Source organism: Xiphophorus couchianus, chromosome 20 (genome assembly GCF_001444195.1).
Source record: "Xiphophorus couchianus chromosome 20, X_couchianus-1.0, whole genome shotgun sequence".
Lineage (NCBI taxonomy): Eukaryota > Metazoa > Chordata > Actinopteri > Cyprinodontiformes > Poeciliidae > Xiphophorus > Xiphophorus couchianus.
In genome coordinates this window covers 14,706,854-14,731,643 of record NC_040247.1, presented here as the reverse complement: position 1 = coordinate 14,731,643, position 24,790 = coordinate 14,706,854, and the positions used below count along the sequence as shown (strand labels likewise).

The following is a 24,790-nucleotide window of genomic DNA, read 5'->3' as shown; positions in this document are numbered from 1 at the left end:
TCATAAATAATTGCAAAGTTGCTGACATAGAAACAGATCTTTGTCAATTTCCTTAAACCTATTCCACTTCAAAAAGGGACATTCCTTTAAGAAGTGGATATATCATCCGATGCTTTTCATATCCTTGTTGTTGTGTACAGGTCATCATGGTAATCAGTATTGTGACTGTTTTGTAAAAAATGGTTGAATGTATGCAAGGATTAATATTACAGTATTAAGTTATTACACAGAGTTCCTATACAATTTAATCCAGTTTTGGCTGCTTTGTACCTGCATGGGGACTAATGCCTAAAGGTTTTTTTTAAAAAACATTTTTCTTACAGTCTTCTGTAAAGTGGTTTAACAACTCTAATTAGTTTAGTCTAAAAGCAGATGCTCACCTAGTTATTTTGATTAGAGCAGAGATCATAATGTCACATTTTAATCATGAATAACTACCTTAAATAGGACTCAGTACAATTAAATTACATTCTAAATGAAATCATACATGAAATTCAAGTATTTCTATTACTGCTTATTTCCATGTTTCTTGAAATAATTAACTAATGTACTCTGACCATTGCTTAATCGCCATATGGTTAGTTTACAGATATTGATTGGAATAGGAAGAGACAAAATGTTAATGAGTAGGCTAAATGGGTGTACAAACTTGTAAAAATTGACCCACAGGTAAAACATTTTATATTATTATAATAAATAAGAATTTTGGTAATACTTTTAATTCTGGTAATTAGTCACACACAATAACTGTGTGTGACTAATACACATTGATCAGTAATATAAGTAAATACATCTACAGTATATATTTCAACATTAAAGCACAGAGGGTATGTATATCCTGTTTATTTTAGAAATATATGAAGCATCTTGTGCTTTTGCTGAGCAAGTAGAGGATATTAGCAATTCTCATTAACACAAAGACTTGAATAAACTAACGTAGTTGTGTTCATATTTAGAAACCTACCAGACAGTGCTGTAACCTCACGGCTTTTGTATCAATTAACAAAAGTACATGTAAAGTGTTAATGATCAATCTTCAGTTTCCCTCAGTTTGCAATTTATTTTGCAGCTTTTAAATCTGTAAGTCATTGTAGGATGAAAACCTCTAAAGAAAGTTACATACCCAGTTCTTACTTTAAGATTCTTTTTAACAGAAATTCACAATACTTTTCAAAATTGCATCTTAAGGGGATGTTTATCGGTGAGTCTTGAAACCTTGAACTCAACGCCAAAGTGTTGGTGTTGTGGCTGTGAGACAAACTTATTGGTAAGACTTCTGAAAATGCAGCAGGACCTTGATTGAAGATCGACAGGCTGACCCACTGACCCATTACCAGAACAACTTTACTCCGTAAACAGTCTCCACAGAGGGAATATTTCACCACAGTTATCCACAGAGGAAAACTCTGCTGCACCAAGCTCCACTGACAGCAAGCAGGATAATTGGCTACTGTATGCCCCAGCGGCCCTTCAGTGGTGTTGTCTTGCTCCACCAGAAATTAAGCAACAAAAGCCCTGAAAAAGAGGAAGACTCTCAGTTTTAACAAAGTCCAACCGAAGAATAAAAGGGTTGGAATTGAAATAGTGCAGAACAGTCTTACTTACTATTTTTCAAACAGATGCATTTGATTTGTTTTAAAATGCATCAATTGTTGTATCGTTAACCACAGCTAGTTGTCTTTAGATGTTTAAAAAGCCATATTTGCATCAACTTGATGAGAGTTTGACCCTCCCATATAAGCTTGAGTTCAGATGTTTGTAGAATAGTGCTGTGAAAGTCTTTGATCCCTAACAGACTTTTTTAAAAACTTCTTTTCCACACTTGTCTCAAATCATCAAATTTATTTAAGATCAGACAAAGAAAACCTAAATAAATGCAAAATGCAGTTTTGAGGAGATGATTTTCTTCTTAATAGAAAACAGGTAAAATAGACCTTTTGTGAAAAACAGCTTCTCCCTTAATGTAAATACAGATTTTGACCAAGACATCCTTGCAGAATAGTACATTAGTCACAATGAAGGATTTTTGAGGGTGACACAGCATTGCAATTAGAAACAAGTCTAAACTTTGACTAGGCCATACTAAAACCTTTCTTTTGCTAGGGATTTTCAGAGGTGGAATATTCCTATTTTACTAAAAGGCTGGATTGGTTTTACACCACGTGTAACAGGAGAAAAACCTTTCAAAAGGCGCAACATCTGTCTCACCAGCAAACAGAATTTTTTCCAAAGGCCTTCTGGGCCTTTTGAATGTCAGTATTGAATCATCAACACTGACTATAGCATGGAGTTCTGCTGTGCCTATTGATGGTCTCTTAGATGAGTTGTCTTTGAGGTATCCTAGCAGGCTTCATGACTGTTTGGTTTCCTCCATTTCTTTGTGGTATGCTGGAGTCCAAAACTTATTTTGTGTCATTTTTCAGACAAAGGATGTAAATGACCTTGTTTCTTATCTGTTCAGTTCAATTTTCTTTAGATCGGAATTTAGAGTGGCGCTTTTGAAATCTTATAGTCTATTTTATGTTGTCTGAAGGTGATATTCAAGTAATTTCTTGATTATACAAGTTTGGCAAAAGAAACGTTAATGGTAAGTGGTCTGCACTGGTATTGTGCTTTATCTAGTCCAGCCACCCCATTAATTAAAAAGATTAAGACAGGATTATTTCTTTCAAATAGTGCAAGGTTGGTTTAGATAACTGTCTCTCTCTCTCAATTAATTAAACCATTTAAAAATGCATTTTGCATTTACTCAAACTCTCAGATTCTCAGATATAAAACATTTAAAGAGGACAAAAAGAAAACCAGAAGCAATCTAAAAGAAGCAATCTAAACATTTAGTTTCAATACACTTTGTTTGTATGTAGTATTGGGCGCTTCTTGTGTAAAATAGTGGTTCTAAATTGCCTCCTTGGAGAAGTCGATTTCTGCGTGTTATCTTGTCAGATTTTTAAAAAGCTAACTAAGCTTTCTTCTCAAACTTGCTTTTCCTGTCCAGTGACCACAGTGCATGTTGTCATTTCTAACATTTACAGTATGTATTTCTTTAAAAAGATGTTCAAGTTCCTTCCCATAAGCATGCTATTAACTTTTCCCATTGTGAACAGATACTTCAGGGTAATTATTTTTGCCTTGACATGTATAGAAATTAGAAGAATCTCATAGGACAAAGCCCTGCAGCCATGAGAATGCTGCACGTAGCAAAATGCTCACAATATTATTTCAGTCCTACATAGAATACTTATTAAATATGAATAATCATTTGAGGTATTCAAATAGTACTTGGCTTTTCTTACTGTTGTGTTTGATCTTTAGCTGTCAAACACCTTTAAACAATTAACTGATTTCATTATCTACTCATTTGATATGCAGAGCTCTTTGTTTTGTAAATGCTCATTAAAACCTCGCCTCGGGTTATGTGCGCAGGTAGTGGGTCTGCTGTTGTTGCTCAGAGCAGAATCTAAAACCTGAAAAAAAAAAATTCATTACCGAACCCCAAGCGAGCCCTTTGATGCAGGAATCTACAGCTTGGGTAATGTCTGGGGGATAAAGTCAATGTGCTAAGTGAGGTCCACTGAAAAAGAAATATTACACTTCAGAAACAGTAGCATGATGACAAGGGAAAAAAAAAATGCATCTCTATTTTTTAAAGGAGTGTTGTTTTTGCCTTTGTGTTGGTCACTTTAAAATTCTTACGCGGGAGAAAAAACTGGATTTAACTTTTTAATCTCAACTCTGCAATTGCTAAGAGAAATGGGTGAAGTGCTTTCATATGATTAAAAAAGTGTTTGGCATAACCCAAATGCAACACACTCAGGAAAAATGTTTTTAAAGATTTATTATGGCATAGGTTGAAGACGGATGATGTCAGGAGGGCTGAAGGGTACTGGAGGCTGAGAGAGGTGAATGAACTGCTGGCTGACCAGCCGGAGAGCACGGAGGTTGTGTTGGTTAGAAAAAGGGAAGCTGTTGATAGGAATGAGCAGGCAGACCGGAGGCTTGGAACATGCCGGCGTGGGTATTATAGTGGGATTCTGAGGCATGAGGAAAACAGGTAGCGCAGGGTGCACAAAGCTGAAATAGAAATACCAGACCATGAACAAATAGGCACCACAGTGAGAGGACAGTCTTAGTCAGGGGTGGAAACTCAGGATAAATAAACTGCTGGGGTAGAGAAGGTGATGAAAAGAATCAGAAAGTCAGGGAGAAAACATGGTATTTATGGCAGAGACCATGACAGAAAGCGAATTGATATAAATCATTTCTGTGCGACCAAACTGCTTTACTTTTTCACACAATACAGAGCAGCAGACGCCAAAGAAATCAAGTTATATTCAAAATTTCTGTCTTATCTCTCCTTCTTATCTGAAGGACACAATTATAATTCAATGCTTTGGGAGATGGTGGTCTTTTGTTCAAATCCCTGCTTTAATCAGTCTCTCATGCGTTTAGCCAGAAAATGTTCTGGGAAAAATAAGGGTCATGAGCAAACCTGCTTTAATGAAGTATTCATCTTTCAACTGCAGATTCACAAGAGACAAATAGCAAAGAAACCAAAATCCTACAAGAATATTTGTATGAAAAAAATCTCACTTTTAAATCGAACCAATCTAACAAAGAGTAATGCGAATATATCTGATTCAAAATGAGTTGTAAAGTACTGGTTAATTTTGTTTCATAGATGCAAACATAATCAACAAATCAGGATTTGGATGGTGACAATAGCCGCTTATTAAATTCTACATCTACCGCTTTGTGCAACCGTGTTCCCAACAAATACAGATTAATTGTTTTCCAAATTACATTTGAGTGCAATGTTATCTCCGCTTGGATTGTGTACAGAGGAGAATTTTCTTTTGAATGAATGAAGCTCCGAATTTATGACCTTGTCCGACTCAAAGCGGCAGATGATGGAGCCGCATTGTGTTGGTTCCAGCAGCCTGCAACTCTCCCAGCAGAAACTTGGGTCTCCATCCAAACTCCCATCTGTGAATAAATTCCAAGTGATAAAAACACACAGGTTGAGGTTAATAAAAGATTTGTGTTTTGATCAAATGTGAATAAACATATGTCTGGAATCACAGTGGATTCTTTTTGTATCACAGCAGAATGCAATATTTGATAAATGAGAGTGGATGCATACTTTTATAAACAAATGTGTTGAATGTCTACATATCTTTGTAAAACAAGATGCAACATATCTGTGTAATGTCTTTTCTTAATGCCATTCAACTGAAAATCTTTAATACCATTTTTCCATTAAAGTATATAGTTTAGGCTGGCTCTGATAAGTGAGTGTATAGATGCAAATTTTTTTCCTGTGGAGCAACAATATTTAGGCAGCAGTAGTGTTGTCATGGCAGTGTGTCCAAATGAGCAGAGTTGGCCAATGGCTGATCCCAGCTGAACACCTCAGACCACATAGGTTATAGACGATCTAATGAGCACCCTTTATGTGCTGACTGTGCACCAGCTGCTGTGTGTCCCTTCACCAGGCCCAAAGCTATGGCATGCAAAAATGGAACTAAAATGCTTTGCTACAGTGAATGTAGATATAGATGTACTTATATATAGATCCCACCAGATTAGCTTGGATTACTATTAGTGAGCCATGTCCATGTTGTACTCATGGTAGTCTGTCTATGCTACTGTAATCAAGATGTTATTTAGATGCTGCCATCTGCCACACCACTCAGATTCTGTTTGTAGTTGGCTCACACACTACATCATGTCGTTTGGTCCTAAAATGTCATTTAGAGTCATTGCTACAAATGGTGGATGAAGGGGACTTAAAATACTTAGAGCTGCAGCTAAGCATCTTCTCATTCATTTGTCTCAGAAACTGAGAAAACCCCCCAATAATTATTGTGGCTAAACATGTTACAAGATCATTAGGATGAAAGAGTTCTTTATTCGATGTGAGTTTTGTGCTAACAGAGTAGCTGTTGTCACCATGAGTGTTTTTAAAGCGGACACAAACACAGGAGCAGCAGAAGGAGAGAACTGATCATGAAGAATATTTATTGAAAAAATTATGGACAAACTTCTAAAAATCACAGGTAGCACAGGGAACCAGAGCTAAACAAAAAATCGAATCCAGGGTGAAAAGACAGCAGGGCTGCACGGGAACAAAATGAAGAAAAAAACAGGATTTAAAAGGAGGAATCAGCAAAGGGTGAAAGCAGCAGAAGTGTTGGGAGAGTGAATGTGGAACAATGGACCTGGGCTGATTGACTGCAGGTGTGAGGGGAGAGAGAGAGAAAAGTGGCACAGGGGGCGAGGGAGAGTACATGGAGGACTAGGAAATAAATCTAACGCTAAAGAAAAAGTAGACCTAAGAAACATAATTAAACAAGGAATAACTAGAAACATGAAATAAACTAGAATCACAAAGAAGGACTTAACTAAAAATAAAAACAGAAACAAGATTTATCTAGTCAAAGACAAAGACCCAGGAACTCAGAATAATAGACAAACCTCAAAACAATCCAGGATCCTAACAGCTGTATGATAAATAATTTTCTTAATAACTAAACTTTATACTCACAACATAAAGTGGTGCAAGTGGTGCAGTGTGTCAGTTTACTTTCATGGTGTTTGCTCATTCCAACAGACCAGTCTGACATATTCTGTTTGTTAAAAATTCTGGGAGGTCTGTAACCTATGTATAATAATTATTGATCAGATTACTCTTCATTATGCATACATTGTATTCCAGTTAATATTTTTTAATAAGATGTAACTACAAATGTATTTTGTTGTCAAAAAGTGGAAAACTTGCACACCCCTCTTAAAAAGCAAAGGAAAGGCATATTATGATTTATTTCATGTCCTATGCTTTGAATATGTATTGGTTTTATTACTAAAATATTATACTTAGACTTTAAATCAGGCGTGTCACACACTAGCCCTCCTGCCGTGACGTCCTGCATCTTTTGGATGCGTCCCAACTGTAACACACCTGACTCAAATGACTGAATTACCTCCTCATGCCCTCAAGTTCTACAGAATCCTGCAAATGATCTAATTATCTGATTCAGGTGCGCTGACGCAGAGACGTATATTAAAGTCAGATGACTCTGGCCCTTGAGGATTCAAATTTGGCACTTATACTTTAAGCTTCTTTTATGATTAAAATTTTGATTGCGTTCAGCCTATCCTCAAAGAAATATTTAGATTTCTTTTCATAAGATTAAATGAAGGATTCACACAGATTCAGAAAACGATTTAAAAGCATTTTGCTGCAATACTCTTGAGGACATACAGAGATGGCTACAGTCGTGTATTTAGGCGAAATATTGCGATTGTGTGTCAAAGACGTTGCTGATTCATCTGTATCTAGGTGTTATTGTGCTTACACTAAGATACAATACCAACAAAGGAAATCATATAAGGTTTCTTATTTTTTACCTCCATTGAAAAGTTAAACAATAGTGAAGATACAGTATGTGAAATAAATCAAAATAAACATTTTTTCTTCTAGTACAGAAAATGAATTGTTTTCTACAGGACAGTTTTCTTCTTGCTGGCTGAGCATGAGTCAATTTGCCCTTGGGAAGAGTTTGAACCAACTTGACTTCCAACAATTGTATCAACTTTTTATTATCAAGACAGTTTACTGTAAAGAAATGTGGTTATGTAACTTTAATAATTATGTTCTGAAAGCAAAAGATAGATTTTTTTTTAATCATAAGTCCTAATCTCTTTTTATCTCTTATTTTTTATTTGACAAGTTAACTAATCCAAGTGTGGGTTGGAACTGCAGTCTATGGAAATGCATTGCTGTATGAAAAAATGAAGAAAACTATATGTAATTTATTTTTGGTGAAATCTGAGTATGACAGCTGTTCCTCCTGTCACACATCAGACAAGTTGTCAAATAGTAATTTGTGTTTTATTTACTGTCTATTTTTCAGTTTTTTTAAAATCGCTTTACATAATGTTAATCAATTCCTATATTATAAACTATAAACCATTATCATTATTTATGAGCCTGATTTTTATTACTATTATTTTTCTACTTGGAGTGCACACATTTTGTTAAATTGGTCAGTTTTCTATAATTTGTTTAAGCAACAGATTAATGTGCCTTTTAGTTTTTGAGTTATGAGTAACCCATGTTGAGTGCCACAAAAAAAAATGCCTCCCAGCTGGATCAGTTCATCTTAAACAGCATTAACCACTAAGAGGGTCATGCAACTCTCTGCATGTAGGGGGACAGAAAATGTTGTGTTCATTATTTGTTTGGTTTTTCTTCTGCTTTGAGGACATAGCTCTCACTCATTAGTATGTGTGTTTTATTGGTTGCTAATTAGTTCTATTCTGTCTCATTTTTGTCAGTTTGTTAGTTGTCATTTACCCTTTTCTGCCAACTGTGGTTTGATCATCTATTAAGTTTCCCTCATTTTTCTAAGGTCAAGTTTGTGCTTGAGCTCCTTGTGTTACTTCTGAGCTGAAATCCATGATGTTGACCCAACATTTGGGCCCAACATATAATTTTTTAAAACCTTTTGTTTCCTTACATATTGTACATAAATTTAAATTATTTTTGAAAACTCTTAAGAGTCTCTCTGGCTGGTGTTCGTAGTCCCTGACACTGAGCACATCTTATCTATATTTCTTATCTACATAATTCATCAAAAATATTTAACCCCCAAAAGAAATACACTGATATGCAATAAGCCTACAGTTATGAAACTGTTTGATTACTGATCCAAAATTGAAGTTAGATGGGATGAAATGGGAAATCACGAGTAGAAAGTGTTGAAGCATTTATTTCTAGTGGAGTTTTGTGAACTTTTAGACACCCAATATCTTACCAGCAGAGGCAGGAGAAAAATCTCGGCCAGATGAAATAAAAGTAAGTTCTGGCCAGAATGTCAGGCTAACTACTCATCAAAGTGGAACCAGTTGATGAAAATGTTTATAAGATCGCAATGTTAATTTATTTACCAGCTTTCTAATGCGGAACAATGTTTGTTCAATATAACATAGTTAAGTGTACTTGTTGGTGAGTTTGCTCTAGGGTTGAAGGATTGTAAGGCACTGTTCGTGTTTATCACTGCTCTCAACCTGGAGTGTCGGCCAGAACACCACTTAGGCCAGGATTCAGCTCAGGACCAGATGTAAGGATGAGGTGCAGCAGATGGAATAATGAAGACAGGACCCTTTAACTGTTCTGTATTCCAAACTGTGTTACAGATCTTGATTCAATTGAACATGGATGGGCATAGATGTGTGTTTCGGTGTGTCTGGGTGAGGGTGTGTGTGGTTTCCTAGACCAAACAAAAATACAGAAAATAAGTTCAAAGTGTCCTATCATTACACATTACACCAAGTTATTATACCTTAGATGGCCTAAGAAGGAAATAGATAAAACCTAAATAATCTCAACCTCTAAATCACTATTAATAAGCAAACTAAGACAAGTTAACTAATAACAATGCCTCTGCTCCCGCTAAGTAGATACGTATGTTCAGCACGACGCTCTACAATACACACATATAGCAGATAGCTCGGACTTAGCAACAGGTGAAATAATAGCAAACGAATAAACTTCAAATCACTCAGTAAATCTGCAGTAAACACTCAAATATCGCAACTTACTTATTATTGACGCACACTTCTAAGGAAGACACACATCTCTTGCAAATCTCTCCCACGTGTTAGCACAGCGGCTCAGCTACCGAACTTGCAAACCAGATTTCAGCAACGTTGGTTACAGCAGTGTGCTGACGTCATCACCGCCCCAACTACGGTATGCCTTAAGGGACAAAAATACCACTGAACAGAAATCAAGTAATACAAACAGTAGTACTCAACATCAAACTTAACCCATTTACGGGTTTTTTGAACAGTGCTCATTTGAAAGGTGGATAAATGAACAAGATGACAACTGATGAGTTGTAGACTTATTCTACTTTAGACTACAGTAGAATTTTACCTGGATAAATGTAACAGATAATGTTACATTTATTTGTATAAATGTAACAGAAATCCATTAAGCACATGTTAAATGTAGTTCACAATTGTAAAACAATCAGATCCCCATAACAAAGATTTGCTAACTAGATTTGCTAAAAATATAACTATTTGTGGTTTTATATATGCTTTTAATTGAAGTCATTAATATAATATTATTTTAACAAACCCTATTTGTGAACTACATTGGCATGTTTTTTTTTTTTGATAATTTATAGTGAATAACAAATAAAGAGATTCACGAAGAGAACCACAGCAGGCTAGAATGACTGAATGAATTTTTTTGTAATGTGTAGTGAGATGACATGTGATGTAAACTGGGATTCTACAATTGAATTGATTTTTTTCCCAAGTACCAATTAAATATCAGATAGGGGCCTGCCGAACAAGCTCATTATAAGGTAAAACTGCCAAGAATAATCATGAAGGAGACATGTAGATGATGGATTGGTTCTTTTTCTCAAGTGAAAAGTTCTAAATAAAAATGTTTAATCCACATTGGAATCTGGAAAGTTGTTTATTGATTACAGTATTCATTAAAGTCATCAACTTTACTTGAATCTATTCACTATACAGAAAAATTTTGTACATTTTTATAAGAACTTAGCATTTGGAGAGATTTTGCAATGCAAATTCTTGTTTTTTTAATCTTAGCTAATTCAGTTAAAAAATTATATAAGAAAGAGGAAATTCTTGAAGAGGAAGTTCACCTCTTGGCAAAGGACTAAAGTGCACATGGTCTTTTGCTAAATCAGTAAGAATAAAATCAATGTCAGAATTAATTTACATATAAATAAGTATTTGTAGCATATGTATATTTTCTGGACTACCAGTCAAACTTTTTCGCAGTTTGGCTGGTCCTGCAACTTATAGTCAGGTGTGACTTATACATAATTTTTTTTCCTCATCATAACTCATTTTTGACTGATGAGTTAAATATTAACTCATACTGACCGACATTACGGTCAAAGAGTGAACATTACCATCTGCAGCCATGTAGAAAGCTAATAGCGGCCTGAAAACAAGATGGCCAAAGCTGGAGGAACAAGTCCACAATTAGGTGGAGAACATTTAGCTTGAAGAACATGCTGCTGGGAGAGGCTTATTAACGCTGCAGTTACGTCTCCACATCCTGGTAGTTGCCAAGGAGATGAATATAAAGGAGTTTGCAGGCGTGCCTTTTTCATTTGCAGCTTCATGAAACGCAACTGTCTCTTTTTCAGAGAACAGAGTTCAGTGTGTCAGGAACTGGGAAGGTTTGATAGTTCCCATGAGTTTATTGAAAAGCAGGTAACTGAACACAAGGTGGTCTTGTAATTGACATGGAAGGAGTCGCCCTCACGTTTGGCAAAATTCTAAATAAGTGCGACTAGTATTCCTGTGTGGCTTACATATGATTGTTTTTCTCATTATGATGCATTTTTTGAATTATATGACTTGCAGTCAAGAAAATATGTGTGTTTTAGTTAAAGAAAATTCAGACCCAAAGGTTGATTACATTGCAATCAATAGACAAAGAAATGTTCCTTTAGTTTCTATTCTTTGTCTGGAAAGTGACCCAAGGCCCAGACGTTTGTGCTCAATTCCTAAATAGAACTTTTACAATAAAGACAATAAAACTGGCCACTATTTTTTAATAAATAAATAAAAACTACTCACAACATCAAGGATAAAATTTGGATTATTAAGTTTATTAAGCCGAGTGTTTATTATAACGGAATCAGATTAAAGACAAGTACTTCAAAAAGGCTGTAATGTTTTATTCAAGAGCATAAATCTAAATATCTTCAGAGGGAGTGTGTTTACTTATTCCACTGTCATTGTGCTCAAAGTGGTCACACACATTTTCTGATCAAGCATGGTACCTCTGCTACAAGCCTTTTTCATCACGGGAAAATCGCAAATCAATACAAGACCTTTTCGATTGGTTTGACTGAGTCAATGTGTCCCTCTGGTAATAAAATCTTCCCACCCTCCTTAGTTAATTAGCACTAAAAAGTACAGAGGCTCTAAGCTGTTTAGGTTTTATCGCAATAGAGCAAATTATAGAACCACTAAAGATACAAAGCCATGAATTTTCTTCTGTTTAAATTCAGTTTTATCTGCATAGCACCAAATCATAACACAAGTCATATCAGGGCACATTACATTGTAAGGTTAAGGCCTGGCAATATTACAGAGAGAAAAAAAAGTCATCAGTTTTTCTTTGAGCAAAGCACCAAGGGGGAGGGAAAAGGGCTCCCTTTCATTTGAAATAAAAGTCAGACAGAACGAGACTCAGGGTGAACACTGGGCGGCCATCTGCCTCAACCAGTTGGGGTGAAAGGAGAAGGGAGGGATCAAAGTTGCAAGATCCATTGTGTGGGGCTTACAAAAGACTGCAAAATGTTTAATCAAAAGACCATTTCCATCAAGTCAGAACTGAGCAAATCCAAGAAAAGCAAAACAAGCTTGTTAGTGCAAGCAGGTATTACTTTTAGGTTTTGACTTTGCTAGGGTCAAAAATTGATCAGAGTTTTATTGTACAAAAAGTTAATAAATAGACAGGAATTTCTGTAATGTTCACTGAGCTGAAAGTGGGGGAATCTACAGCAGGGTAATAAATTGTAAAAGTTATAATGATATATTATTGTTGTGAAGGTGTTAATAAGTGGATTTGGAGGTTTTATTTAGAAGATATCATATTGTAAAAGGTAATTTTATTTTGTGTTATCAAAGCTTGAAGCCATCCTCAAGTCTATTTAACTATTTAAATCACAGGAGTCCTATTATTTTGGCTTAAAAATACTTTTTGCCCTAAAGCTGCATTATGAAGGTGTTTGACAATATGTGTAAACAAAGCTTGAAACTCTTTTTTTAAGTTACTCAGGAGAAATTAGATATTTTTTTCTTTTCTTTACTCATTGTAGAGAAAAGCTGCATTTTTAAGCTGCAATAAAAATCACCCTCATTTACTTTGATACCCCCATATAAAGTTTAGAGTGACATCAACCTGTCAGTGGACCTGTCAGTGGCTTCAGTGGACTGGAAACTAAAATGAAGGTTCATCTTCCAGGAGGAAAGTAACTACACAAACATTCAGAGCTACAAAAGAATTGTTGGCTTAGTTAAAAGCACTTTTATATTTTATAATGGGTACATACAAGAAGATGCATAAATCTAACTTTGCATTTATGCCAATTAATGCAAACAAACATGTCTAGTTTGACTAACTATGAGGTTTAATATGTACAAGTATATATACAACATCAATTAACCAAACCTAGAAGATTGGTGCCAGGTTTTATAATAAGACAAACATAGTTCAAGCATAGAATACAAAGAAAAGAAGAAAGAAACAGAGACAGAAATTTAAAGAAAAGAAGAGAGATGTATGAAGGTGTACAAGATTGTCTTTTAAACACATTCAATAAAGTTACCAAGGACTCTCCTTGTGTACACCAGTTGTTGTTGCGCAACACCCCCCCCCTCCTTTCTGTCTCTACTCTCTCACTCTCGTACTTCCTCTTCTGAGAGGGGAGATGTGCTACCAGCTCTCCGTCTAACGGGTCCGTTGAGTTTCCTAAATCTGCTGGGATTTACCCTGTCCAGAACTGAAGTAAACTCTGTTTAAGCTGGTTTCGAGAAACGATTCGCCTGGTTATCTGACGGCCTACATCCAGGTGTCCCACCCTTCTTCCCCCTGTGAATTAGCCAGACTGAGCAGCCTACAGCCAACTAGTTTCACAGAGCACACCTGTTAACGGTCGCTCGTTCTCTATTTTGCAACTTGCATTTGTTATTGAACCAGGTAGGTTTTAGTGACTCGGTCGAGTCCCAAGGATGAGGTTTTAAATATGGGCTACCAGCAACCTAAAAACATTTTCCACCTCTTCCTCTCCAGAATCAAACATCACAGCTATTTTACAACCATCAAAGAACTTTAAGGTGACTCATTAACTGAATGTCCACAACATCTTTTAGATTTTCTTTATGCTAAATATTTTATTAGTAAGGCATTTTTGCAAGGGTCAGTACAGCTTAATTCAGTAGCAGAAATAATCAAATAAGTAAAATCAATCATCTAGTCTATCTTTCCCTACTGCTGACACTGAGAACTAAAAAAGGGAACCTTTGAGAGAGACGGACGGAGTTTGGCGTTTCGAACCCCAGACCTGGCTTGATGATGAAGAAGGTGTGGCAGCAGGAGGAAGATGTTGATCGGCGAAGGCCAGGATCTCCGCAGGTCTGATGAGCTTCCTCTCCGCATGGATGCTGAGGTCACACAGGACTTGGTGCTGGCAGGAAAAAAGGCACCAGTTCTTCTTCCTTGTCTTTGTCTTCATCTTTGTCTTTGGGGTCAGAACCCAGCCGATGAGAGAAGTGCGATTCGAAGCCACAGATTGTGGGCCAGACGGGTTGGTCTCCATGTGCAGGACAGTCTCCGGCTCCGTGGCCCCGGCTCTTCTTCAGCTGCAGAGTTCTTTGTCCATCTCGATCTTGGCTCGAAGCTGCCCGGAGGATCCAACGAACGGTTCCTCTTTTGCACTCACCTTATATAGGGTTCATCCACCCCCCTGGTGCGCCTGCTGTCTGCTTAGACAGATGATCTCATATCCATCACTGTCTTACAGACATTTCCTGATGTCTGTGCCAATGTCTCAGGGTTGCTCAACCTCCTGTGTCCCTTGCCTGCACAACCTTTCACCTACTCTCTACCTCCAACATATCAGTGATGTTTAATTGCAGTTACACCTTCTTACACCATTTCAAGTTTAATGTCAAAATCACATTTATATCACATTTATTTTCTTTAGCTTCTCTGATTTAGCATTCATTTATAATTTTATAACCATAACTTATATCACATTTATTTTCTTCAGCTTCTCTGATCTATCATTCATTTATGATTTTATAACCATAACTTATTAATTATTCTTATTATAATCTTAATGTGAGTTATTACAGATGTTTTTCTGAAAAGAAACCAAGAATAATACATGATTCTAATTATTTACTACTAAAGTTACAGTTACTTGTTTTTCTTGTAGTTCCCACAAATATAAGTGTATTATTACAAGTAAACCAATATTCATATAAGTATTTTACTTTGAATCTTATCCAATTACTAATAATGTTTAGATTTCATTCTTTAAAACTTTCATACTTTAAACTAAGGAATAGTCTCAGCTATTTTTATAAATCTGCAGGCTGGAAACTTCCTCTTTTTCCAGGAAACCTGCTTTTCTTGTTTCATGAATCTCTCTGACTGACTATGATTTCTTATGATTAGATAGAAAAATGTAGAATTAAAGCAAAGTTTGCATGAGACAAAAACAACACACACAACCAGATTTATTTTATTGACACTTAAGTCTACTGTTGGGCCTTGATATCACTTGAGTGATTCATTTTAAAGATAACTTTATTTATTATTACTGTTAAACTAACTTTATTGACACTTAAGTCTACTGTTGGGCCCTGATGTCACTTGAGTGATTCATTTTAAAGATAACTTTATTTATTATTACTGTTAAACTAAAATCTCCAGCATGGGGAAGTGGGATGAGCTCGGATTTTCTTGACACCCCCTCCACGAGGTCAGACCTTTCACATGCTGGGAGTCCATCACCCTCCTGCAGTTCGCCGTCCTCATCCACTAGAAAGAGAAGAGGTTCGTCTGGGATGTGAAGATGCAGATTCTTCATCCTCAGTTTTCACAGAGGGCTCAGTGTAGTCATCAAAACTCCACTTCTCTTGACACAGTTTGAGTTGCTCTGCAAGGAAGAATTGGCAAAATGCCAATTTTGCAAAGCTTGAAGAGATAACCCCCAAAAGAGTTGCAGCTGTAATTTCAGTGAAGGATGGTGAGCTGCCTGATTTCTTCCACACTTTTCAGAAAAATCTATTTGCAAACTGTATTTAAAATTATATATCCTTTTCCCCCCATTTCACAAAGATTAACTAGATTGTGTTTTTCCACATAAGATCACAATAAAATACAAAGAGGTTTGTTGTAACATAAAAGTGTGGAATTATTAAAGGGAAAAAACACTTACAAGGCTTTGTATATAAGCTTAACTAGACTACTGTATATAACTCTTCTGTCTTTAAATCTTACCTCATTTGTTGAAAGACTCCTCTTGATCATTTAATCGTATGGATTGTGCAATTTTTTATTATTTTTTTCTCTCTCACAGTTGAAGTCTGCTGGCCTATAAAGTCAGCACACCGTGGCCATGGCTCATTTGTTCAATGCTAATGTGATGGAAAAAAGATGAGGTCAGCAAGGCATCGAAGTCACCAAAGAGAGATTGATTCCAGATCAGATCTCACTTACATGAGAAACATGGGTGTAAACGTATCGATTGTGAATGCTGAGAAATCTTCGGAGCCGCTGGTGAGATTAAAGCTCCCAGGGTTGGAATCAGCCCCGTCCTCCTCCTCTGGACTCGTCCTTCTCTGACAAGGTTGCGATTATCGGGGATCTAATCCTGACAACTCTTCCCACTGTTGGCTTCGCGACATTAACCACCGGTCAGCGTTACTTCACTGGATATCACACTTGCTGAAGGTGTTTAATTAATAGCTACAAATTCTATTTGCAGGAGAATTCTCCCCCGTATGACGCCTACAGGGCAGAACATATAAAACACTTTAGCTTAATTTTTTTATTTTATTTTACTTGACGGTGATTTAAGTCATTTAGACATTCAGTGAAGAAATAAAACAATTGCCAGACTTCATTTTGATTGTCTCTCTTTTTGTTAGAGTTTCAATTTTTTTCAATCTAATTTAGTCAGAAATTTAAAGCTACCGGAATGAAACAGCTTCTGTACAAATATCTAATCATTCACAAGGTGACACTTGCAGACCCCAGAGGCGGCCCTCCTTCACAAGTCTCAATGATAATCTGCACTTACTTACATCATTGATTATGTCTCTGGAAGAGAAGGTCCAGTGGGCATTCAATCCCGCTATTGCACAGAGACAGAGAAACACGAAACAAACAAGATTAATAATAGCCTATGGTGCTCATCCCTGGGGTCACGCAGCTAACAACTCTTGACAAAACAGGGTTTAGAACAGCAGATGGATTGTCTGTAGAAATGAAGGGAATGTGCATTGGGAGTGTAATGAAGAGCACTGGGTGCAGGCTTTTTTTCTTTTTTCTTTACTCATTTTTTTTCCAGAGTCACTGAGAACGAGTCTATGGAAATTAAATCAGCGTGTGACAGTTCCCATCGACTGACTTCACCTGGGGACAGTGACCACAGATATGAATATACACTAATAAGCCTTTGTTTTATCAGGAGAAAAGAGTGCATTTAATGATCACAAGGAACACTCATGTGATTCAATAAAAAGACAACCAGTCCTTGGGAGATTTAGCACTGGGGTGACCAAAAGAGATTGAACATGGGTATCAACATCTTTTCCAGGCTGCAAGACTATCCGTGACATGCATCTATTTATCACAAGGTTAAGCCGCTCCAGAAGGTTTGGTTTTGAATTTGGCAGCAGTTATGTCTGATAATGTAGGTGTTGTTCTCACTGAATTCGTGCTGCTGAGTTCCTTTAGTTGATCAACGAGATAGGAAAGTGGAAGTAAGAACATAATACAGGTAAAAATAATAAATTATTTACGTTTTCGGTGAAAACAAAGATGCACTACAAATTTAATATGCAAACTTGTTTGTCACGCATGCTTTGCCGTGAGTGAATGCATAAACAGAAAAGACTTATTTTTATTTACGATGTCCTCGCTTTATTTTTCACAGACAAAATTATATTTTGCTTAATAGATGTCTGGATTAGGCTTAAAGGAGATTGTTTAAAGTCCACCCTGTTATACTGTTCAGTGGACCACCTGCTGTCCACTTTCACTGCTTCTTCTCAGGCTGTTCTCTTGAACTTTCACTCCTTGTGTCAAGTGCTAACTTTCAAAAAGGAACAATTTTCACGCTCTGCATGGCAGCTGTAACATGGTTAAGGAGGCTTTTTTTAGGAGGCTCAAAAGAACAGGTTTGCACGTTTATTGCTCACAAAACATTTTATTTTATGTTTCGCTTTGCTGCAGCAATTTATCACCTTCTGCAAGTGTCAAACTCCTGCTTAAAAAGAGTTTGAAGAATGAAAAACTGACAAACTGGGGAGCAAGGTGTATTTACGATGCCGTTTAGTTCAAGTGAATTTAATTAGAAACAATTTTCTATCCTCTGGGTAAATTGCATATTGTTATCCAATTCTTTAACAGGTGCACCAACCAAAAAGTAAGGAAAAGTGGAACCAAACACACAACAGAGGTGACAAAAGTCAAGTGAGAGTCGAGCAAAGTTTTATTTACCAAAAACAAAAAGTGCTGCACTGGCAAAAATATTAGATACTCTAACAAAATTGAAACCAACACAAAAAACAAGATTTACCTCCAGGAGTCAACGGAACAAAAAGCAAAGGGACAGTTCAACTGTGATGGGAGTATGGAGAATAAGTAGAAGTGGAACTGAGCTGCCGTTCATTTTGCCCCTTTGCCCTTTTGCAGTTGTGTTTTTTTCATACCCAACTTTTTTCAGGTACACACAATACTTCCAACTAGTCTTTCCTTAAAAAAGATTACAGTCTATGTGAAAACGATGTATACATAATTAAAATAAACATGTCTAGACACAATTTTAATTTAGGGGTTGTTGCTAATTTTGCCCCTTTGCTCTTTTTTTTTGTATTTTTGCAGTTTCATTTTTTCAAAAGGATTGCAATCTGCTGAGGGATGTTTTGTATTGACCATGCATCAGTTCATTCTTGCCTTTGGGACATTTTGTAACAGCTTTTACAACAGATGATTTAAAGTAATTTTGCAACCTACTCATTGTCTGCTGAAGAAATTTATTTATTTGTGATTCAAATAAATAATATCTACCGGCAGGAGTGTTATTTGGATAAGTTGAGTCTTATCCAAATAGTGATCAGAGACACACCACAATCATTGAATCATTGAATGAAGTAAGCAATATTAAACCTTCAGTTGATTACATACAAATAAGTTAAACTATACACTAGAGTTTTGATGGTTGTTTCTTTTCATAATTTATCACAATGCTTAATTAGTGAGTCATAACTCAATTATATTGATTATGGTGAATCTGAAATAAAGTGCTGTTGTCCTAGCTAAACTTTTCCACATTTGCATCTTTTAGCTCATACCACAGTTTACAGAGAGGTTTCATACTGATTTCATTGTAACAATCAAAGAGAAGGGAAAGGAAGAAGTGGAAAAAGTTCCACAGTATTTTTCTTGCACTCAACAAATTTGATTTGTTTGTCTTGTAAAGTGCCTTTAGAAGACAATGGTGTGAATTGCCTCTAAATTGAATTGAACTTTTCCATGGCACAGTGAAAGACATTCAGCAAGGTTGCCAAGAGGCTTAAATGCTAGTAGTGTGCTACATGTGACAACAATCTCCTGTATTCACTATATGTCCAAGGCTGAGGATTGGGGCTGTGAGACAGAAGCTTTTTGTTTCCGCAGGCCTGGCTGAAATCTCCCAAAACCTTGAGGAATAATGCATTATTGTAACCGCTTTACTGACTTTCATAATCAAATAGGGTGATTTAATTTCAGTCTATCGTAATAGGATACTGGAGTGCTATTGACCACAAACACAAGGGGAAAAATAATTTTATTTAAATTGTCAATAGCAAGAAACAAACAAGGAAGGCAAACAATTTGTTATATAAACAGATGCAAAAAAAAAAACAAAACAAAACAAACAAACAAAAAAACGTAAATTATTATGCTGTGTTTTCTTTTTAACTGTTTTTTCATTTCTGGATCAGCTAAATCAAATCTCTTCAGAAGCTTCAATCCATGACAGGTATCCTGAGGAGATAGAAGAATCCACAGTTCCTACCAACTCAGCAGGCATTGTGAAGTCTTCATAAATAGGTTCTTGTGTCAAGAGTAACTCATCACAGATTGCACAGCAGTCTGAAATCATGCATTTATTAAACAACCATTTGGTTGTGCAACACTTCAAATTCATAATAAACGTTTATCCCCCCCTCCCCCCTTTAGTTATAGTGCCAATCTTATTGTACTAAATAGAAAAAAATAAAAAATTATCAACAACAAGCATGAGGAAACAGAAATTTGTTTCCATCTTGCTGTGGACAGAACACATACCTTTGCAGAGGAGTGGACATGCATTACCTAGTCAAGATGAAAGAAGCAGATAAACTCCAACCACGAAAAGCTGGATGTTAAAATTGAATTTAAAGGTGGTTCAAGAAAGTATTGAAAGAGACATTAAGTAAAGTCAACTTTTGTGAGCTTTACATCATGTTATAATATTCTTCCCTCATCAAAAACATACCTGAAGTATTGCTTTGATTCTTTCATGGATGTTTGAGAAATCCTTTAATTTCCCGTGGTAACCATTCAGTGTTGAATCCCTAAGCGCTTGCTAACACAAATCATTGCATTTTTCCACAAAGCTCCTCCTTGAAGCTGCATTCTGCAACTGAGTTTCCACCTCACAGAGCACCCATGCACTGCAACTCCCCCACTCAGCTCCTCCAGACTAGCAGCAGCAACAGTTAGCAAACACCTGGTAGAACTGCACATCCACATACAAACTTCTTCTCAGAACAATGCTCCTAAAAATGACTGTGAAAGTCTCAATGAAAAAAACACTATTGTGATTACGTGCTGAAAGCAGAGTTTTGGAAAGAGCAGTAGCTTCTTAAAGAGACAGAGGCCAAATTGAAGATGTAAAACTACAATGTCAATCTTTTGACATATGTTAGAGTTAGAGCATTTTTTATCAAGAGAAGGTGCCAAAGTTGCTTGAATGTGACGTGGGTTAGCGCTATGTGTCTGGAAAAGGCCTAATACCAGCCTTTTCACTATCAATAATCAAAACCAAATGTCTTTAATTTAGGGTTGTACATTTTTCCTTACAGACTTTTTGTATTTAGTTTAGTTGATAGTAAAATGTTACTTTACTTTGTTTACTTTCCTGTTTAGTTACATCTCACAACTAAAGAGTGTGAGATGAGTTCCCTTTAAAATCCACTGTGCTGCTGTTTAAGTGTTTTTTAAGGTGATTTTTATAATTTATACTCAGTCATCTTTGCAAACCCTCCTCCTTGGTGTTCCACAAATGTATGGAATGAGGAAAAAAAAGACAATTTACTGCAAAAACATTAGAATATTACAAATACCAATTTTTCATGTGATGCAATTAAAACTATGCCACACTGAGACAATTTTCAAGTACAGGACTCTAGAAGAGGTCATGAAAGCACAACAGTGTAAAGTGCCCAGCCTGTAATTAATTATGAAGGAGGCTACAAATGCACAGATTGCTATCATCTTCCTTGCAGTTTTATCTGTGAGACAACCTCACGTCTGTTTCTCTGCCTGCGGCTGATTTTGCCAAATGGCTCCAAAGAATCATAACGCACACCAGCACCAATCAACACATAGATAAAGCCTGTAGGTGATCAAAAACTCAACCCGAATTTCTCTTAATGTCAAACGGATCAGGTCTGTCAAACTGAGTTAGGTTATATAATCACTAGGTATAACTGTTAATTTTGTGCTCATGTCTTTTAAAAAAAGAAGGAACGAAACAGAGATCAGAGATCAAATCCAGAAGCTGTCAGGAAACTACACCCACTGGAAGGCCCCAGGCAGCTGGCAACACGGCGCTGATGTGAAGACCAACTGCTCCCGACACATTTAATCAAGTGAGAGGGTCTACATTTAGACAGGCACGGCCCACAGGGAACGTGGAGAAGGTTCTCACGGCAAAATGAAGAGAAAGGGAGAAAAAGACCAACCCTGTCTGTGCTGGATTGATTCTCTCTATGGCCTCGATTGAGATTCACCCGCCGCTGTTTAAACACGTCAATAGAGAAAAGGGATTTAGCTTTAGAGCTTCAGATGAAACAGTGCCTCAAAGTGTGATTTAGACATTAATGAGGAAGTGACAACAGAAATATATAGATTGAATTGGTAAATTAATGAGGACATAATCAAATTTGGCTTAGATTCACATATTAATAACTAATTATATTAGATTTTAAATAAGGTACTCTGCTCTCAGATATTGCAAGAGTGATTAAGACATATCGAATGATAATAAGGTGGCATGCATTGTTACACTTTCCACGCGTCCTGGGTTATGTTTGAAATAAATACTTTAACTACTTCATTTTATGTTCATCTTCTGAGAGTGATAAAAATGCAGATCAGTCGACTGAAAAGTATTAATTATGTCTGATACCTAAACGTTTCTGAGTGTTTTTTTAAGAATAACAAAAATACACATACCTTCATTGTGGCCTTAATTAATTTGAATTAATTATCTGCAGAGTATTTCAAGCTCTTGCATCACTGCGGTCTCAAAATAGAAAGATCTATTTTTGCTTAATTTTGATTTGAATATCAATGAGTTTAATTTGGACATGACTTTAGGCTTTAGAGTTAAACTGCGAATGCAGCATCAATGAGGAGGAATTCTCCCAAGAGACTTGGAGCATGTACGCTTTGAAACCCTGGGAACTGCATCTCCAATCTGGGAACAAGAGCATGTCGGGTTGGGACATAATACATGTTTTGGAGTTTCATCAGAAAAGTGGGTTTGATTATTTTTAAGCCAATTAAAGAAATAAATCTGTAGGCTGCTATTGGAAAAGCAATTTTGTTTGTTTTGCACTGAAATATAAAATTGCTCGGACCGTAGATGAGGTCTACATAAATTAGTTCAGATATTCACTGTCCTCTACTGTCTTTCCTTTAAACTGTTTTAATTAGATATGTTGATCAGGTTTATAGATGAAGTTGGGCTATTTTCACACAAGCACTGTATCTATCAATGTTTCAGAGCAGCTTTGTGTGAGCATTTATACAGATATTATATTTTTCTAATGATACTTTATAATATCTCATAAAGCAGCAGTTTTGGGATTTCTTATTACTTCGCGTGGTTAAGAATACATTCTGGTCAATGTTTTAGCTTTATACTCCTTTACTTTATTCTCTGCTGACCATTAAGTCAACATTATAAGTGTAACAGTATATCCATCATATTATAGGCAATATTTGCATTGCTGTGCAAATGTCTTGGACCATGACTCAATTGTTTTAAGCCAGGTTTTCTTGTATTGTTTTTTAAAGTAGTCTCATTATTTTTCCATGGTTGCTGAAGGGCTCTACTTTGATTAATTTCAGCACAACTGATGAAAATGTTTTATTTGCTGAGCTCGGATCTTTAAGTAGCTTTTTACAAGTTTGTTACAAATACACAATTTATTTCCATTTCCTTTATTGAAACTATTCCAAATACCAAAGGTTACATGACATAGAGAAAACAGTAATCACCTCGTTGGTGGTAAACAAAGTGCATTATTTAGATTCTTTACAACATGATTTAGTTTAAAACGTATTAATTTAGATATTTGTCAATGGATAGAACTGTGTGAAGTCTAGCACTATTACAACCCACCTATTCTATAAGTCCAGTCATCAGACTTCTTTGTTGCTGAATATTTACCAGTAAACCACAGTATTATATCAGGTTATATGTTTTTGGAATTGAGAGCAACTCAGCCACACAGTGTCAAAGAACAGGGTTAACTATTATAGTTGGGATTCTCAATTAGACGTATTCAGTCTTTGTCTGAACAGAAATACACCAACGTACAACTTTTTCTCATATGGTACTTTGCAAAATTATTTACACCCCTATAATATTTTCACATTTTATCACATTACAGTCACAAAAGTTATTGTGAGATATAATGAGCTCAACGCGAAGATCAACACAAAAAAGAACAAAACAGGAAAAAGAAATTGGACAATGAGAATTTTAGATATATATTTTACTTTATTATTGGGAAATATGAATACAAAAGTGCATTGAGCTTATATAATTAGCCCTCTGAGTTATTAAGTACTAGAGACACCTGTCAAATGTTTTGCGTATGTCACTCCAAACTTTCTCATCAAAAAACTCACATTTATGCTCAGTCGTCTTTACAAAAATAACTCAAGTTAAAGATTTGATGGGGCATTAAAAAACCAAGTTTTTAATGATTGCCATAGATTCTCAATCTTTTTTAGAGCTGGACTAAATAAGATTTAAATTGTGGTGATAGTGTACTATATGAGTGTGCTTTGATCTAAATCATCCTATTGCAGCCCTGGCCTGTTCTGTTGAAGGATGAACTCCGACCTCAGTTAATAGACACAGACATTCAAACTTTTTGTGGCCTTCAGATTTGCTTAAGAACAGTGGGTGAACTTTATGAAATGAGCTTTGATGATTGAGCAGCTGGATCCAAGCTTTGGATTACCCCTTACCTGATTGCAAAGTTTAAAGTTTGGTGCAGAGGGGATTATGTTATGGGGGAAATGATACATATTTAGGGCATGTCCCCATCTTTATGGGAATAGTTCGGGAAAGGCCTCTCTCTTCTCCTACATGAATGCATATGGCTTCACAATGGAAGAATCATAAAGAAATGGTGCTTGATGGAGAACAACTTGGCCATGACAACCACCTATAGAGTACTGCAATAACAACAAACATAAGACTAAGTTAGGGATTGGATGGTGACCAGAAGCGTCAGCAGATAAAATTCTGACTTTTTTAATCTCCTCAGGGTGCGGAAGGAGAAAACAAAACAGATCCATGAAAGTGGTCAAAAGTCAGTAACGTGATTTTCAGATGAACGTTTTGGTTGTGTGGCACATTGTGGTGACAGATTTTTTCTTCTGCTCATTGCACATTAGAGAGTGAGCAGGCTCGCTGAACGAGTCCCCAGCATG

The 24,790-nt window shown here is 36.2% G+C and overlaps 1 long non-coding RNA gene across 1 annotated transcript; it reads right to left on the bottom strand.

Moving 5' to 3' along the window:
* Nucleotides 1-3,820: 3,820 nt before the first annotated feature.
* LOC114135047 (uncharacterized) lies at nt 3,821-9,736 on the bottom strand. The gene is made up of 3 exons (XR_003593528.1): nt 9,660-9,736; nt 4,883-4,983; nt 3,821-4,071 (listed from the first exon to the last, which is right to left on the bottom strand). It is a non-coding gene; the product is annotated as an uncharacterized LOC114135047 (long non-coding RNA).
* Between the last annotated feature and the right edge of the window lie 15,054 nt (nt 9,737-24,790).